Raw genomic sequence first — 11,570 nt, 5'->3', positions numbered from 1 at the left:
ATGTATTCCCAACTTTCCTATAATGTGGCACCTATGACTATATACATTACTTCAACCATGATCTAACATTTCTTGTATCTGTACATGTTCAGCATCACATTCTTGTTCTTGAACTCTGTGCCCCTATTAATAGTCAAGCACTATGTATGTTTTATTAATTGCTCTGCTCAACTGTCATGTCACCTTCAATGATCTGTGAGCATATACACTCAGGTACCTCTGCTCCTGTACCCTTTAGAATTGTACTCCCTATTTCATATTATCTTTTGATCTTCTTCCTACTAAAGTACACCACCTCACAATTCTCTGCCTTGGACCTTATCTGCTACCACTCCATCAACTTGTCTATGTCCTTTTGGAGTTCCATACTATTGTCCTCACAGTTTACAATTCTTCCAAGTTTCATATCAACTTCGAACTTTTAAAATGTCTCTTACACATTAAGATCCAGATCTATCAGGAAAAGTAAGGGTCCCAATACCACCCCCTATGGAACTCTACTATACTATGAAAAATATTCATTGTCCATTGCTCTCTATTTTCTCAGTCAATTTTATACCAATGTTGCTACTGCCTCTTTTATATTATGACCTATAACATTACTCATCAAAACAAAATGGAAACCAGTCTGTACTGAAATTAATATTTTTTTCAGAATAGATGGAAAGCAGTTGGACATAAGGACATCCTATAGTTCATGTCTGATTTACACCTTCAGGGGAGGTACATCTGTTTTAAAACAAGTCGACAACAATTATCCAGCTTTGGGACAATAAATCCAGTCGCAGCAATACATGCATGAAATTATTTCAAACAACTGCTTTAGAGAGCTAAGGAAATAGATCGATGACAGGAAGTAGAGAAAGCTTTCTCTTTCTTCTCTATCAAAAAGGATAAAGCAACCAGTTACAAAACAAATTGGAGAAACATCTGAACACAAAAGAATTCTAAGAGATCTAGAATATTCACTGCAACCATTGATCCAAAATGTCCCGAACTGACCATATTCTCAGGTTCAAACCTAATACTTCAAGAACACAATAAAGACCTTATGCTGCATATTCTTTTGTCTTCCTCTTTGTAATGAACTTTCTCCCCTTTTTAACTTTTACTTGCATTTGTACGTATGTATTTGATGTTACACCATTATTGTTTTTTTCAGGGCTAGCAAATAATAATATTGCTTTCCCTTTCAATCAAGAACATCTTGCAGTTGGCTTCTTATTGTTTCTGTTTAATTGGATTGAGGTATATCAGCATACTCTTCATCTGATGATGAGTGACCAGACTCAAAACATTAGCTTTGCTTTCACTGCCAGACCTGTACATTTCTCCAGCAATTTCTGCTTTTGTTCCAACACGCGTGTTACTGAAAGCAACATGTCCAGGAGTAAATCTGAGTTTGTTTTCCAATACTGATTTGGCTTCAAATCAGTATTCCCTTCAGTTTTTATTTGAGCAAGTAAGTCACTTTCCAAACAAGTTAACTGCCATAAGAAGCACTGTCCTCAATCATTAGATTGATCAGGTAGTTTCAAAAAGCAGGAACAATGTGTGTTGGTCGTGATACAGCTCAGTTAGTGGGATGGCTAGTTTGTAGTGCAGAATAGTGTCAACTATGCTGGTTTAATCCCTGTACTGGCTGAAGTTACTGTGAAGGACTCTCCTCAACTTCTCCCCTTGCCTGAATTGTGTGAACTTCAGGTTAAATCATCACCAGTTCTCTCTCTTTAATGATAAAACAGCCCTATAGTCTGCCAGGGCTATGGTGATTTTACATTTGACCTATTGCAGCATCTAACTATTTCTTCAATGATTCCAAGATTTTTGTTAATTTTCTGTGCCCAGACAGCAATTTCTAGTGTTGGCAACTCACCGATTGAAGAGACATCAGTCCCACAGTTAAAGTTTACTGGTTTGAACCTTTGTTCTGATGTCCAATTCCTACCATTTGTTTAAAAGTAATATACTGGATTAATCCTTTCTACACCAATTAATATTTTAAATGATTTTTAAGATCACTTCAGATTACTTCTGTATATTTGAAATCTTTCCAGTCTTTCGGAGCAACTCAGTCAATAGTACTAGGGGACATCGATTAGTTCAGAGAAATCTTTCTGATATGTAATCTAGGATTCCTGATGGTATTACGGATTGGCACATAAGAGCCCTCCTGGCAGTGCACATTAAGGTACCGGATAATGTATTAGTATCACACACTAGCCATGCATTAATAAAAATAAATCCTTTCCTCTTAATATAATTGAGCAGGGTGGGGGAGAGGGGGTCACTGTCGGAGCCAGATGTGTGCTATTAGTTGGTCTTTGGAGCTGGGGTCCTTGCTGAACTATAACATTGCGTTACTTGTTCTTTGTTTCTCGTAGAAACAAATGAATCAAGAGCCCTGCACAAACGCAGCATTAATGACTTCTTCTCACAACACCATGCTGCAGCCTGACTATTGTCACAACAATCATCTGCAGTTAGCAGGAACAATCCAGTGTCGAAATAATTCAAGGCATTTTGACTGCTACGCATTATGCTGGGAGTGGGCTCTGGGTCATCAGTGAACAGATGGTACACCTCCCCATAAATCTACAGAGAAAAGTGCAAACCTCTGCATAATTGACAGACTGAGAAATCTATACAAGACCTCAGTGGTCTGAAAATCCTGTGGAGTGGGTATCAACGTGTTGGAAATATCTTCAGTGAGAATTCACTTTAAGCTGCTCCAATATGGCTCTTTGATGTCTTCATTATCTTTTCAAAACACGAGAAGAGAGAGAAACCCATGGGGAGCTCGATCTTCTTGGTCCAATTTGTAAGTACTCCCAAAGGGTAAAACTTATCAGTGAATCTCCTTGGGGCAGACGTGAGAAAGCTGGCATGTTTTATGCAGATAGAGAAGGGAAGGATGCAAATCTGGTAGGGTCAAGTGAGCGATCCTTTGTTGCTGTCTGTAGTTCCAATCTGCTTAAAGCTCCTGTGCTCAGCAGGAGTGCCAGAAATATTGTGCAGGCCATGTGAAACAGTGACACAAAAATGTTACTGCACTACAGAAATTATTGCCAAATGAACATCAGGGCAGTGAGAGGCTAGCATAGAGTTGGGAGCGACATGTGGTGACACATTTGGACAAGTCTAGATGCAATCATGCCAAGAATAAGGGAGAGTTTACTTTTAACTCATTGAAATGGGTCACAGATACTTTTTTATTAGCTCGTGGGATTTGGACATCGCTTGTTATGCAGCATTTATTGCCCATTCCTAATTGTTCTGGAGAAGGTAGTGGTAAGCTGCTTTCTTGAACTGCTGCAACTGTTGGAGTACAGTGGAGTTTGGAAGGGTGTTCCAGGATTATGATTCAGTGAGAATGAAGAAACAAGGATATAATTGTAAGTCAGGATGGTGTGTGACTTGGAAGAAAACGTGCAGATGGATGGCATTCCCACATATCTGCTACCCTTGTACTTCAAGATGGGAGTAGTCACGCGTTTGAAAGGTGCTGTCATGGGAGTGTTGGGAGTTATTTCTGTGTATTTTGTAGGTAGTGCACACTGTTGCCACTGTGGTGAAGGGAGTGAATGTTGAAGGTAGTGGAAGTTGTGCCAATCCAGCAGGCTGCTTTCTCCGGGATTGTATCAAGCTTCTTGTGTTGTTGGAGTTAGATTAGATTAGATTAGATTTAGATTACTTACAGTGTGGAAACAGGCCCTTCGGCCCAACAAGTCCACACCGACCCGCCGAAGTGCAACCCACCCAGACCCATTCCCCTACATTTACTCCTTCACCTAACACTACGGGCAATTTAGCATGGCCAATTCACCTTACCTGCACATTTTTGGATTGTGGGGGGAAACTGGAGCACCTGGAGGAAACCCACGCAGACATGGGGAGAATGTGCAATTCCGCACAGAGAATCGCCCGAGGTGGGAATTGAACTCGGGTCTCTGGCACTGTGAGGCAGCAGTGCTAACCATTGTGCCACCGTGCTGCCCACCGTGTACCAATCTAGACACTCAATTTTCAGTGTGACATGATGACCATCCGTGAACAATTATGGTCCACACATAATCAGGGACAGGGCAGAAAGAAAGAAGAATGAAGAGCTTTCCTGATGAAGGGCTTTTGCCCGAAACATCAATTTTCCTGTTCCTTGGATGCTGCCCGACCTGCTGTGCTTTTCCAGCACCACTCTAGTCTTGACAGAAAGACAGAATGGCCCAGCTGATTAAATGCTTCCATCAGCAAACCCTCCACAGGGAAAGGCATAAAAATCTAACATAAAAATAATTTCTGTTTGAATCATATACACATAGAACATGGACAGCATTCCTTCCATTTTATGTGTTCTCTGAATCTTTTGCTGGAATGCCATTCATAAGCTTGTGATCGGCATCCTATATTAAGAACTGCTGAGTTCTGAATAATTACTTATTTTATCCGGAGAGTACTTTGAATGCATATTGCGGTTTGCAAAACAAAATTCAACACTTTTTTTTGCAGTAACTCAAAAGAGCTGGCTACCTGCAGCATTAAAAAACAAGCATTCCAAACATAAAATTTACACTGCTTTTAACTGCAAGTTTGGAAGGGAATGCAAGGAAAGGATTAGTTGGCAAAGGTGGTGAGTAAATCGTAACGCAAATCCATTAACCTTGAACTAATGATTTCCTGCCAAATTTAAAATCAAGATCTTTTACAAATTCCTTAACATTTATCTCCGTTACAACTTTCACAGTGGGAAGGCAGCTGAGGAGTGGATCAAAGGCCTAACATTGGAACCTGAATTAGTCCCATCAGAAGGAAGGAGGGGATTGCATTGTGGGAGTTTCCACTGCAGAGGAGTGAAGCATTGTGGGGAGCCAAGCTTGAATTTACAAACTAAAATAAATAAGCTTTTTACATCATTAATCATTAGAAATGAACTTCTCTCTTAGCGGACACTTTGCTGTCTTGCCTCCTCTTTCTTATTCTATTCTTTAAGCAAGTCAACAGGAGGTGTCTTCACCTTTTTTGTTAACCCATTTATGATGTCTTTTCAGGGGTGCATGAGGACGTCTCAGGATCACTCCACCTCAAGAGCTTGTCTCTTCCCATGTGCAATGCTAATCATGTGCTCATCATTTTTCATCAGCAACATGTGGGGAAATGGTAAATGAGTGACAATTTTGAACCAAAGTAAGTTGGAGCAGTTACATTCCACAAAATCCACCTTTATGGGATCCTTGTCTCATAACCTGAACCATCAGTGTTTTTCTGTTTTGTTTTGTTCTGGTGCATATATATCACTGGATCCCTTAAAACTATTCAGCCATCTCTTGGTTTTCTCTTGGCAAAGGTGGTGAGTAAATCGTAACGCAAAGTCCCATCTAGTTGTTTAATTTTATATAAAAATATAAAACACATTTGTAAAGATGGCAACCTAACTCTTACATTGACCAAAATCAACTCAAAATCAAAGTTATGTTTAGACATTGGAAATCTGCGCAAGTCTTTACAGCATTAAAATGCAACTTGTTGAATAGCAATCCTTTAAGATTAATATTGACTCTTTAAATTTAATATTGACCTTTTGGCTCATTCCATAATCCATCAATGTGATTACCTCACTTGTAAGGATCAACATATAGTGCAGCATGACAGATCAGTATTTGCTTTCCTTCCAAGTCATAAGCATGTGCTTACCACCATAAAATACAAAATGGATTGATTTGGAATCTGATACTATAAAATTGTTTACAACACTATCAAATTTCCATGTAAATTCAGTATAAGATGGAAGATATTCCACAGTTTCTCAGAGTTCTGCATTCACACCAAGGTGTGATTTATATTTCACTCCGAATTATTTTCTGTGTTAGAGAGATGGATATTATTGAAATAACAGGATATAGCTGAAAGCATGTGACCTTTTCTCCAACAAACTAATGATAGGACTAGTAACTACATGAAAGTTGAGAGTTGTTGTCCATAACTTCTAAGTGTGTGGATTGCTTAGAGTGTTATATGGTCCAGAGTGTGCAAGAGTAAAGAGAAGAATCTTGTCAAGTTGGATTGTAAGAATTAACTCGACATTACGAGAAAGACAGTCAAGAGGACTTAGTCTTCTTCTTCAGAAGGGACGGAGCTTGAATATTCTACTTGAACTTGTCCCTTCGAGTTATCTCAGCAACTAAAGTGTGAATTGAATTTGTCCTAACCATTTGCTCATTGTGCTATACTGCAATTTGACTCAATTCAGCTGCCGATGTTTCAATTGTCTTAGGTAGTAGTGTTCATTTCTTGCCTCTTTGTTTGCCTTTCTTCCCAAACTTTCCTGCACTTGGAATGTGAAATCTACTAAGTGTTAATAGCCATGGAAAATATTTCCATCAACCTCTTTGACGGTCTGCAACAAATTTCTTACTCCAATGTAATTAATCTCAAGAGCTTCTGCATTTTTGTTGAAGATCTGCCATGAGATTATGGGACCCTGTAAAATCTTCTAGAAGCAGCTATTTCTCAATCAGCTATGTTTCAACTAACTATTCCTTGACTGGTTGCATGTTGACCTTTTGTTATTTAACCACTGTCAGCTATTGAAAAAGATTGAGGTCATTGCATGCCTTTCTACTTAGAAGTTAGAATTTCTGGTTGTGAAGAAAATATAGGTTTCCTAATACCTTTAATGTCTCCTATGATGGGAGGTTGCCTGCAGCATATTTTTAACATAATGTGCAATGCCCCTGGATTTTGTGGTTGAATTCCTGTCAGCTGTAAGCAGTGTTTTATCAACCAAGACTCACTTGCCAAAGTATTTGGTCTAGGTCAATAACTTCCACTGGAAATCTTTGAGTTTGGCTTCTACTATTTTATCTCATTTACTTCTTTATGTGGGTACTTTACTTGTCTATAGTTGTGTGCTGCTTCTACACATTTTCTGAAAATGGCTTATTGTTTTACAAAACAAAGCAGTTTTAATAACTGGGCACTGTTCACGTCTGTGAGGTTTTTTTGCTTGGAGTATTGAAAAGGATATCTAATATCTGATGTCTGGCCTATAACAGAGGAGTATGGAGAGAAGGACATTGATAGACGTGTAAGGAGGTAGGAGGAAGCTGCAAAAGGTTGCAAGGTTGGCAGGGAAGTTGCTTGTTTCAGGGAAAGGGGAGGTGGAGACAGGACAATTTGAAACCTGTCAACAAATGAATACTTGGCTAATTAGGAGTCAAGGTTGAAACTTTATTGCTGGAACAGCACAGCAGGTCAGGCAGCATCCAGGGAACAGGAGATTCGATGTTTCGGGCACAGGCCCTTCTTCAGGAAATAGGAGTCAAGAAAACTTCAAATCACTATGATAATGAATTCCTTGCAAATAAATGTCGTTCAACTGATTTTGTCTTACAATATCAAAAATAAAGCAGCACACATTAGCAGAGAGGTTGGTCCCAATATTTTCATGGGCCATGCTCCAGGCAGTTATGACAGAATTGTACCTGCTGAAAGCTAGAATGGTGACTCTGTCAGAAATGCAGGGATCTAAGAACAGGCAATTCTAAGAATAGACAGATCTAAGAACTATCTGCAGGCAACCCACCCACCTTCAGAAAGCCCCTTCTAACACAGAAGTCCTCAAGATTCTCCAGAGAAGCAAGCCACATTCCATATCTGGATCCTTCATATGTCAGCCATGTGTAGTCTTCAGGAGGCTAATATACTTTCACTCATTTGGCAAAATTTTGCCAGGTTCCTGTAAGAGTGAGAATTTTTAACCTGCAAGTTGGTGGAAGAGTCCATGCCCTGAGCCCTGCCTCTGCAAGTTCCCTTCTAACCAGAAACCTCCATGTAATTTCACAACTTAGTAAACCTGGATCTCAGCATAGTCCCCCCTATTTCCATCATAGTTAAAGCAGACGTCTGCTGAATTAGCTGAGTAATTTCAGTACTACTTTGTGTCTGAAAAATAGGTTAGCAACAAAGAGGTAATTGATTAAATATGCTTAAGTGTTTAATACAGGGAGAGCACTTGGGCCCACAGACTGAGAAGCAGCAAAATGGAATCAGTACAACCATAAAATAATATGGAATGTCAGAAGTGATTAGACTAAAATGTAAATAAATAAAAGATTTAATCATTGAATATTGTGATGGGGCTGAATGCACTCTTCCTCTTTGTTAAAGATAAGAATGTACCACAAAAAGAAACACTGCAGACCATCTGGCCAGCATCCAAACAATTTAACTCTCCTGCACAGTGTATTATGTTCATAGCAATATTTTCTCATTATTCTAAATGGAAGTAATTGTATGCTTCTATACGGCAGTTTAAGAACAAATGAAAATTGAATATTATATTGAATTTTACATCATATATTATTGAAGTCTAGGTACATCTACAAGTTATAATAAGCAGTTAAAAATGGTTGCTTTGGATTCGTTTATGGATGTGGGTGTCACTGGCTAGGTCAGCATTCACTGCCTATCCTTAATTCCCTTGAACTGAGCAGCTTGTTTGGCCAGTTCAGAGTCACATGTAGACCAGATCAGGTAAGGATGGCAGATTTTCTTTGTGAAAGGACATTAGTGGATCTTTGCAATAACTAATGTTGATTACACAGCCATTAAGCTAGTTCTTAATTCCGGATTGTTTGATTTTATTCACATTTCACCATCTGCTGTGGTGGGATTCAAACCCATGTCCCAGAACTGGGTTCATTACCAGTTCAATGATATCATTGCTATGCCACTGTCTCCCACTGGAGATACCTTTAGCTCAAGGGCACTGGAATTCAAAAGAGAGAGCAAGATAAAACCTTGTATGGAACCTTGGTCAGACCCCATCTGTGGATATTTAGTTTTAGGTACTTCACCTCAAGCAGTAAATTTTTGCTTTGGGCAGGGGACAGCATACTATACAGGCTACAAGAACATTGTTTCTATTTGTTGAAGTATAGAAGATTGAGGGTTGATCTACTACTTTTACTGGGGCGATCCAGAACAAGAACGAAGAAAGAAAATGGAGTGAGGTCATTCAGAATTAAACCCAAATAGCATTCTTTCACATAGACAGCCCAGAACTCATCCCTCATGTCGAAATGCTGGAATAATTGAAGCTTCCAGGACTAACGATTGAATTTTTGTCAGATCAGGATACTGAGAGAAGCAGACCAAAAGCTGTATATAGAGATATAGATCAATCATGATCTAAATAAATCCTGGAGCAGCAAATTTGATAGCAAACTTTATGTTGTAATGTTCCTAAAACTGTAGCATGCATGGAATTTTGTCAGTTGTTCATAACTTTAATAGTCTTTGTGAATTTAAAGTCCAGTGTAATTTAATCATTAATCTGTTTAGCATCAGTACTGTTCTACACTATGAACTTTGGTCATTCTTCTTAGTTCATCAATTTTAACAAAAATATCTGAGGTACCAATTTCTAGCCTTTATAACAATATCATTTTAAATCTTTGTATTTGTCTCAACATTTTCAATTTAATACATATTCCATCCGGTCTCAATGAAACATATACTGGGCAATATTAACTAACAATAAACAGAGAATGGCATAAACCTTACCAAACAGCTATGTAGATGTCCAGTAAATTAATAAAGATGTTACCCTCTTTTCTATTTCATTATTACAAATTTTCTCATTCATTCACCACAAGTGACCAAATTTAAGAATCAAAGTCAACAATCTGCAACAGTGATTCTGTAAAGCAACTGACTCAACAAATTGTACTGAGGCTTAAAAATGTTACCATTTTTCACTTTCACCATTTTGCACAGCCAATAAAAACCCTTTGCTGCTGGTTCATTGGAATTTGCATTCAATTGAAGTTAACAGATGTTTGTCAAGGTTTCTTGAGCACTTAATCAACATAGTGAACAATAGTCTGCAGAGATCAAACCCAATCTGAACAAAATGCCTGCTGCTTCAACTGGAAAGTGCTGTTAGTTCTAAAGGGCTTCCTTTTATTTAATATTCAAGAACAATTTGCCTCACCTGAGAAAATAAATTCTGTATGCTGATTAAAGCAGATTGCCAATAGGAAGAGCATCAGATCAGTGAATAGTATAATTCATTTTTACACCATATGAACCCCATTTGAGCATCACAAAGAACATACAATTTTTAAAAAACCTTCTAAAAAGAGAACTCCATGTTTTAAAAAAAGTATCAGAAAAAGAAAACATAATCTAAGAAGACTACATTGTAAGACAATCATCGAGAGTCAACAGAACTAGCATGAAGAAAATAGCAGCCAAATATGTAATTAAAATAGTAGATGTCTGAGTACTTTGGATAATTATCTGATCCTACTCTTTAATAGCAATAGTTTGTGTAATGCACAACAGATCATTCAATTGTGAAGTCTAAATATCTTTTAATGTAACCTATTCCCTGAGAGCCAGACGATCTCATTATTAGGTTTAAGCTTATCAGGGACTAATTGGAGCATAACAACTTATGGTGTCAACAGTTGAAGGTTTTAAGAAATCAGCAGAAATTTATCATTTTTAAAAAATATATTTAAGTACAGCACAGAAATTTTCATGGAGCACATGACGCTTAAAATATGATGGAACTAATTTACAACTTATACCTAACTACCAATATGAGCATACATTGATGGACTGGCAACCTAGAAGGAGTATCATCAGAAAGAAAGTTGAGACAGACCATAAGACCACAAGACATAGGAGCAGAAATTAGGCCATTCAGCCCATCGAGTCTACTCCACCATTCGATCATGGTTGATAAGTTTCTCATCCCCATTCTCCCAATTTCTCCCCATAACCATCGATTCCCTTGATACTCTAGAACCTATCCATCTCAGTCTTAAATATACTCTATGACCTGGCCTCCACAGTCTTCTGTGGCAATGAATTCCACAGATTCACCACTGTCTGGCTGAAGAGGTTTCTCCTTATCTCCCTTCCATAAGGTTTTCCCTTTACTCTAAAGCTATGCCCTCGGGACCTAGTCTCTCATGCTAATGGAAACATCTTTCAAACATCCATTCTATCCAAGCTGTTCAGTATTCTGTAACCTTCAAATAGATTCCTCCCCCCCCCCCCCCCCCCCCATAGACCTAGAGTCCTCAAACATTCCTCATATGTTAAGCCATTCATTCCTGGCATCATTCTTGTGAACCCCTACTGGACCCACTTCATGGAGTGTTGATCCTTCCTGAGGTATGGGACCCAAAATTGCTTACAATACTCCAAATGTGGTCTGAACAGAACCTTTTAAAGCCCCAGAAGTACATCCCTGCCTTTACATTCAAGTCCTCTCAAAACAAATACCATCACTGCATTTGCCTTCCTAACTACTGACTCAACCTGCAAGTTTACCTTGAGTGTGTCCTGGACTAGAACTCCCAAGTCTCCTTGCACTTCAGACTTCTGAATTTTCTCCCCATTTAGAAAATAGTCCATGCCTCTATTCTTCCTGCCAAAGTGCATGACCTCACACTTTCCCACATTGTACTCCATCTGCCACTTCTTTGCCCGCTCTCCTAATCTGCAGCCTCCCCACCTCCTCAATGCTACTGTCCTTCTACCTATCTTTGTATCATCTG

At 38.7% G+C, this 11,570-nt stretch overlaps 1 protein-coding gene across 2 annotated transcripts in view; it reads right to left on the bottom strand.

Moving 5' to 3' along the window:
* The window catches only part of LOC122550775 (microtubule-associated tumor suppressor candidate 2-like), a 440,121-nt gene that overhangs the window by 298,626 nt on the left and 129,925 nt on the right, over positions 1 to 11,570 (bottom strand). The gene's annotated exons all lie outside the window — the stretch shown is intronic.

The sequence above is a fragment of the Chiloscyllium plagiosum genome, chromosome 6 (assembly GCF_004010195.1).
Source record: "Chiloscyllium plagiosum isolate BGI_BamShark_2017 chromosome 6, ASM401019v2, whole genome shotgun sequence".
Taxonomy (NCBI): domain Eukaryota; kingdom Metazoa; phylum Chordata; class Chondrichthyes; order Orectolobiformes; family Hemiscylliidae; genus Chiloscyllium; species Chiloscyllium plagiosum.
Note: the sequence above shows the minus strand (reverse complement) of the source record. Positions and strands in the feature narration are given on the sequence as shown.